The sequence below is a fragment of the Galeopterus variegatus genome, unplaced genomic scaffold (genome assembly GCF_000696425.1).
Source record: "Galeopterus variegatus unplaced genomic scaffold, G_variegatus-3.0.2 Scaffold2017, whole genome shotgun sequence".
NCBI classification, from domain to species: domain Eukaryota; kingdom Metazoa; phylum Chordata; class Mammalia; order Dermoptera; family Cynocephalidae; genus Galeopterus; species Galeopterus variegatus.
Window position 1 is genome coordinate 725,159 of NW_007728128.1, and position 8,618 is coordinate 733,776.

Sequence of the window (8,618 nt, forward strand, 5' to 3'; positions counted from 1 at the left end):
GTGGCTACAAGGTTGATAGCTATGATAAGCAGGCATAATTTATTTCAAAACAGATTTTTTTTAGCAGCTATTTACTCTGAATTAGGCTGCAAATATGTCACTAACTAGGAAAAAACTGACTTTCTGGATGGTGAAATAGTTGATGGTTCTTTCCCAACACATAATTATTCACAGGCTCTTGCTACAAAAAACATAAACATGAGAATGGTGTGTCTCTAATGTCTAGTGTGTGTGTACCAATGAAATCTACATGTTCCTTAATATGTGGAAGTACATTTAAAATAAAGTAAATGAGTATTCTTCAATTTCTTGAGCAAAACTAGGTTATTGGAAATACAATACCTGTTTGTTTTCAAATACATGGGGTAATATAACTTTTAATTGTTTTTTCCTTTAAATGGATGATAATTCCTTTAGGCTATTTATTACATTTATGCATTGTATTAAACTCCTGTGCTTCTTTATTATGTTCTTTCCCCTGCCCCCAAATAGAAAGATTTAAGTGTGATAATCTTCCTCTAGGTGTTACAAAGACCACTTTTGTCAACATATACATTGAATTTGAATTGAAAAGCCAGTGAAAGCCTTAGTGCTCTGTTTGTAGACAGCTCTTAGATTCTATCTGTCATCACTGGGCATTATCAATGACAAACTAAGGTTTTGAAGAGGACAAATAAGGACAGAAGTGTTTACAAGGTTGAACATTAATCTTCATAGAAGTTTTAAGAATCCAGTGCTAGCTTAAAGAAACTGCATTGTAGGAATAGCATTATTTATAGTATTCTATATACTTTATAGTATTGTTTTTCCAAAAAAATAATTTGTATATTATATAATAACACCTTATAATGACTCATTGAATATCTTATACCTCACCATACCTCAGTGAAATAAGAAAGTTTCAATATGGTTTCTGAGCACATTTTCTGCAGATGTTATTGATTCTGTAGATTTGGAAATTAAGTTGTGCTCTAGTCCCCAAAGCTTTTCAATCTTTAGCATAGGGATTAAATATATTTTTGTTTGCATATGAGGAATCATTAGTGTATTGTTATCTTTGTCCAAGAGTATATAAACTCTTTAATTTTCTAAAAATGAGGAAGAATTTTATTCAACTGGATTGGCAAAGTTTTATGCTATAATAAGCTATTCTCCAGTATGAAGTTCATTAACTCTTAAAACTACATAGCCGACAATTAGAAACCTAAAAGCAATAATTTTACAAATAGGTTAGTGCTTATAATAGTGCATTTATCTCATACAGGTGACTATTTTCCAGCTGTGGGCCATTTTTCAGGTGGGGTTTCCTTAGGGTAAGGAAAATTATCTTTATTATTGTAGGAGGAAAGAAAGTTTTGATGAATTGGAAAGCGGACCCAGAAAAGGCTGGCCCACAGGTCCAGCTGCACTTTAGTTGTGGAAGCAGCTATTAGATCACTTAAAGAATGAAATGTGTACCCTAACTTTTAAGAGAGACTGGGAACTAGGTCTGTCTATTCTTCTTTTAGGGCTCAAAAGCCATCTTCTAGTGATGACTCAGACAGTGTTCCACAAATCTTTCTGCCCCAAGCTTTTCTGCTGATGGTTCACTTTGAAATGTTACTTGTGCCAGAAATTGATAGAGATGGTTTTTCTTCCTTTGCTCTTTCTGTTAACAAAAATAGATTGGAAGAGTGAGGGAATGCAGGAAAGAGTCACAGAAACAATAGCACCATCACTGAGAAGATTTAGAAGAGTATCTTTTGGGGTTTAAGGAAGATTTTTTAACTACTTATGAGCCCAAGAAAAAAATTGCAGGAGAACCTGGTTTGCATTTCTTAGGTATCTATATCATTGATTATTTTACAAAGCTTTTGTCACCTGAAACTGACCTTTGTATATGATCTTTGTCTCTCTCTCCCTCTTCCTGTCCTTTTCCTCTCTCCATCTCTCTCTTGCTCTTGCTCTGTCTCTATCTGTGTCTATTTCCTTTTCTTTTTCCATCTTTTTTTCTTTCTCTTTTTCCTTCTCTTTTACTATTAATCACATCTGGGGGCAGTGATAGCAGTTTAGATATACATTTTGAAGTGAGAGAAATAATATGTAAGAAGCACTTAAAATTTACTGAATAACTGAGTAAACAAATTCATAGTTTTTATTTCAAGTCAAATTATAACTCTGTGCCTTATAAAAAGGACGTAGAACACATGGAACAAAAATCTTATATAGTACATTGAAAATGTTCTGTAGAAGGTTAACCCAAAAGCACAGAAGTAAACATAACAATTTATGTTGCACTTGCATCAATTGTTTAATATAACAGAAATTACATGTGAATTTGAGTATTATTTTCTACTCAAAGGGTACCTAATTTGTTCTCCTGTTCTCAGATGTCAGTCTCAGAGAGTTTATGGAGTGCCCAGAGGGTATATATCACAGTAGTTGATGTTGCAAATGTATGGGAGAACATGTTTCATTAAAGGCATAATAGATCAGATGGGAAATATAAAATGATCATTAATTTTAACATTGCCTTTTACTAAGGGATTTATCCAAATACTTTATATTACACTTAAGAAAGAAACAAAACATATATAAATATAGGATAAAGTGAAGTTGGTAGTAGATTGAAAAATTTTGTAATGTTATATCATATTGTAATTTAGTGTGTGTTATTTAATTAGAAATTTCAAGGAAAAGCAAGGTACATTTTTGGCATGGACCCTGAATGATGGATGAGTGTTTATACATCAAATTAGATTTTTCAGCGGTGTCCTGGGACCATTCATTCAGAGCCACTTTGAATTAAGCTTAGTTGCAATTTCTGGTACTAAGAGGATAGTGCATATTTCTTCACAGAATGAAATAGGAAGCTATTTCCTGCTTTGTGTTAATCTCTAGAGTACACATTGGTTGGGTATTAAATCTGATGCCAAAATCACATGTTTCCTTATCGATTATATTACTGTTTGGGGATTGCCAGAAAGGTAGATAACTAGTAAGTCTCCTACTAGCAAAGCCTGTACAGTAAGAACTAGCTGTTCCTAGCATGGAAAATGAATTCCAAAAGTTTGAGTGTAATAGAACAATTAGATATTCTGTATAATGGAAATATATCTGATTTCTATTCTTGGTAACTCGGTATTCTTGAGTACATGTACAGAAAGCTAAAACTTCAGTATGCATACATTTACTTTTTTGTATGTTTAATTATATATACTTATATACCTGTGTTACAGTTTTAGTACTCACTAAAATTTAACACTAAGTATGAAAATAGTAAGCATGGTTGGTCTCAATATCAAAGTTAAGGAAGTTACTAAAATAATACAATTTGGAATTTTTAATTCATTTCACTAGTCAACGTTTTTTTTTTTTTTTTGTTTTTTTTTTTTTTTTTTTTTGATATCAGATATTCTGCTAGGACCCAGTAATACAAAGATGAATAAACATAGTTTCTATTTAAAGTAGTAAATCTAGCCGGAAAGGCTTTTTGTCAACTATGTTAGCTTGTTGAGTAGGCAAATTTGATTGACAGAATGTAGTCCAAACTCTCTTATATAATTCAATATATTTTTGCATACTTATAGAAATAATTCACTTAGCATTTAAGAAAAATTGTGAATACTTGATGTTAAGCTCTGTGCTACCTGGGTACCTTAAAAAGAACACCGAAGAAGAAAATAAATCATAAATTTAGTCATAGGACTCTCCTTACAAATCTCTTTCTAATTAAGGTTTTGTCGGAAATAGGAAAAACTTGAACATTTGCAATCAAAATGTACAATTGAATGTAAGAAAGTATATGGTGGTAAAATATGTTTCCTTACTGGAAAGGATTTTAATATAGTATGAGATCAATTTGATCTGTCCATTCAATTTTAAGAAGTAATAAAAACAAACTGTATGTGAATAATGGACCTGATCAGAGTCCAAAAGAGATCATCTTGACATTATTAATTAGACCCATATTTACATAGTAGTTTTCTTTCTATGGTAGATAGTAATAAAGCCTGTTGTTCATTAAGGGTTAAATGAAACAGGCCTCTCTGGTGCTGCATAAAAATGCTGCTAATTTAGCAGGTGCAAGAATCAGGGCTGATTTGCCAAGGGTAATTTTTAAACTGGGAGAGAATAGACCTATTTTCTTTTTTTTAAATATAATTTAAAAAATCAATTGGTATAACTATGTTTATACACTTTAATTCTGATTAGCTTATATTACACAACCTATAAGACAGGAATGTGTGATATGTGAACTTGTCCTCTAGAAAGGATCATGACTAGCTAATATCTGTCTTCACTGAGGTTAAAAGAAGAGGAAAGCATCTTAAATTGTAGTAGGAAGAAACTAGTTAGATGCAATGAAGAAATTCTTGACAGCATTAAATCCAGAACTGGCTATCTAAAGAGGTTTTAAATTTTTCTTTCTGGACAGCTTTTAAGAATGTGGTAGGTAGTAACTCAACATAAGTAGTTTAGGTATAATTATTTCTAGAAGGGTGTATACAAAATGATGTCCAAAGGTCAGTACTGTTCCGTAATTCCATGCTTTCATTACCCATTTTAAAATTTGTTCTATAAATTGCTTGTCCACTTTTAGTAAATGCTGTGTTTCCTAGAGAGAAGGTTGAATAAAGATTCTCATAAATTCAGTGATGCGGTACTGTGGCAAAACAGTATGAATAAAGTATCAAAGTATTATATTCTGTCAACCCTCGGTGATCTCCATTCACCGCAGCTTTGAAATTTTTTCACTCACTCTCAGTCTGGTGTTCCAGACATAAATAAGATTTTGTCTTAATAAATGTATTTCCTGCCTTAAGGACTATAAAGCCTAGGACTCAACCTTGGGTTGATCCACTGAAAGGTATCAAGAAGCACATGGAAGTTTCTACTGTGTTATTGGCTAAGGAAGAGTGCTATTTTTCTATTTTTTTCTCAGTCAAAACTGTTGATGTTTTCTTTATAGCTTCTACTTGATTTGATCACAACCAAATATATGTTCAAAAGCACTTATATAAAAGTTGAATGGCTCAAAACAATTCTTTAAAAATACCTTTTCTCCTACCATCTACATTAAGACTTAATTTGTGTAAGTGTTATTTTGGTTATAAGAACAACTGTTAAAAGGAAAGTGCACACTGGCCTACATAGTTACAACAACCTCTTGTACTAACAACAGTTTCAAAAGCTAACAATTTTTAGTGAAACCAAAGTCAAAGCAAAGCATATTTAAGAAACTGAACTAGGTACATTAACCATTCAATGAGTATGACAGAAAGCATACAAATAAATAATGGTGTCTGAGAGTCTGACTCTTTAAAAAATTTAATGCAGAGATAGTTCAAACAACAACAAAAGTTATTTTTTTCAGCACTCTGGCCAAGTTTGTAGCCGAAGCAATGCCTTACAGATATTGAAATTTATGCGAGTTTTTACTAATGGGGGACAGATGGGTAGATCATATTGCTTCTACTGTCTTGTTACAGGTGTTTGGTGAAATTGTTTAAATTCAAATATGTATTTTCTCTTTAAATGCTCTGAGCAGGGTTTTCATTTATACATTACATTTGAAATTAGCTTGAACAATCTTTCCAATCCCAGCATCCTGGGTTTTCTTGACTTTTCACTGTTGCCTTTCTATCTCTTTGTATTTACAGATGAAAAGTTGATGCCAAATTTTGTAAAACATGTTCTCTTCCATGCTGAGATCCTCTATGTCAACAATCTCCCTGGAGTGTGTGCTTTAGTAATAAGCCCTGAAAATGGGAACTGATAATGGAAATACTGGCAGCCCCTTATACAACAGGGGTGCTGGCCTGTGTTTCTGTAATTAGGAATGTGATTAGAAATAAGAGATGCTTTTGGTCTTTAATTTCAAGCCATAAAATGAAGGGATTTGAGTTGGTCTCACTTTTGGCAGAAGGCAAATTTCAGTCACACTGCAGGTTCCGGAGTCTGCCCAAAAAGAGCCTGTTGTTCTAATGTGTTTTCCAAGCATGGTAACTGTGCTTTTTTATTCTGTTTGTAACTACAGCTTGCTTTTAAAAAATATTTATTTTCCTGTTTGCCTTCTTAACGTGTTCAAGTTTTATTCTCACCATTCCCAGAGTTCAGTGTCTTCCCATCTAAGATATAAAGCATAAAGTAGTAAAATAATAATAACGCTAGTATTTACCAAATATTTATTATGAACTGTGCATTATACTTGGCGAATTACATGTAGTTTTCATTTAATTCTCTTGTCAGCCCTATGAAGTAGATACTGTTATTAATCCCCATTTTATAAATGAGGGAAGCACAAACATATATCTAAAAGTGTTAGAGCCTACATTCTCCATTGCTGTGCTGTATTACTACCCTGCATTAAAAAGTACCCCATCCACAGCTAACCATTTTACTTATGTCAACATTAATCCCCTGGGTTATTCATCCATATCTATCCTCTTTCATTTGGCAAATACTAATTAACACTTAATATGTACGAGACATTGTGCGAAGCTCTGGGAGTACAAACATGAAAAAGTCCAGACCTTGCCCTTGAGATGCTTATAGATAAACTAAATAAAATATTAACAATACCTAAGACCATGGATACAAAAATGGGCATCAAGTCATCCAGGAAATGAAGCAAATACACAGGGATGCTACAAAATATTTAAAAATTTTATGGGGAATACGGCAACATCTGCTGGATAAACTACTTTTAACTTATGTGCATTATTTTTTTTTAAATGGCTACTAAATTAAGAGGACATAAATACTTACTGAGTTGTTCAGATCTCACCACTTTAATAAATAGAACTGTCACATATTTCTTTTGGCCTAGGATACTATGAAAAAATTGCTAAGGACACCAAGAGCAGAGAAAGTTTGGGAATCTCTGGCCTAAGGAAGGCTGTTTGGTACTTTTATCAGAGCAATTTAAAGAACTCAAAAACAAAACTGAACTAGGGAACTCTTGTAGGAACTCAGGCTTCAGAAGAAGAAAATGGGACTGAGAAATTGATTATGAAAGTGATATCCAGGTGGGTACACAGAAATACTTGTGTGTTTTACTCACAGTGATATTTAAGTAAATCTCATTTAAATAAGCCTGAGTGGCCTCAGGATCACAGTTAATTTGAATTTAAATTATAAAAGGTTTTAAGGAAATGGGTCAAAAGCTTTTCTTTTAGTGAGCTAATTACATGATTTGACATATGTCTAAAGAATAGAAACATAATGGGCTATCAATCTTATTAATTTGAAGATGGCATTTTTTGATGCTTCTATTGCTTTTAACCTTGTGTAAACTGAATGTACTGAATAGGAAGAGCATATTATAATGTCACCTTAAGAGTATATAATTATAGCACTTTAATGGATGGGTAGACTTCTCAATAGAAAAATAACTGTAAATCTGATGGAAAAATGTATTTGACAGTCCAATGTCTGCACACTTGTAGTTTCCACTAGTTCAGAATTGCTATAAGCTTCTCTAGTAATTTGAGTCCTGGAGCACACTAAAATTGTTAGCAATGTTCCTCTAGCTACTTTTTCATGAAAAGATGATTATGTGGTGCTAAGAGGATTCATTGACAAGAGGGAGAATTTTTATTGCACAAGTCTGTTTTCAAGGAAAAAAAAAAGAGAAAAACACCAAAAACGAAAGAATCAATGGAAAATAGCAGTTGGATCATTTTCTGGAAGATTACAGAGATTACCACTGGGAATTGCTCCCATTATATCAGAGCTAAGACTTAACTATACTTTTTATATCACTAAGTGAAGGAGTGGAGGATGAGAAAATGTGAAAGATCCATCAAGGATTATGAGAAAATGAGGATGAGAAAATGTGAAAGATCCATCAAGGATTTATATGTAGGAGAAAATAATATTCACAAAATAAATGATGGCATTTAGGTCTGTATTTGCATGTGTGAAGGGTGTGGTGGCATTACAGAAAAGATCACTTTGATTAAGGGAAGAGTGTTTGGGAGAAAGGAGGGAAGCAAAGAGAAAAGAAAAAAAAAAAGTGAAGAGGGTTTGGATTCAATCCTTGTTTCTGCCATTTATTTAGAGATGAGCATAAATTGTTACTTAACCTCATTGAGTCTCTGTTTCCACACTAGAAAGGAACATTGTCGGAAGAAATAAATAAGACAATATAGGCAAAATACTTAAGGCAGATACATTATATTTACTTAATTTCATTGTTGTTGTTGTAAAAAAAAAAGTTGCAGTCCTTATCTGGTAAGGTGGCTTCATAATTTCATTAACTCTCAGCTTTCTGCTTCACCATCCTTATAGGATTCTTAAAACCTCATCCTGATTCAGGCTCTCACCATCACACTCAGATTGGAGAAAGGAAGCAGGAGGAAGGAGGGAAAGACAAAGAAAGCATGTGACAGCTGTCTGTGACCCTTTAGATTCTAAGGTATTGTTCAGTATCTATTAAGTGTCTCTGTTTTTTTTTTTATTTGTTTCTGGTGGCTGGCTGGTGCAGAGATCCAAATCCATGACCACTGTGCTCTAACTGAGCTAATTGGCCATCCCAAGTGTCTTCTTAAATTGCTCTGATTTCTAAATCTGTACTGAACTTCTTGAATATTTTTGATGCTTTTGGTATCAGAAACTTAGTATTTTCATTTTTA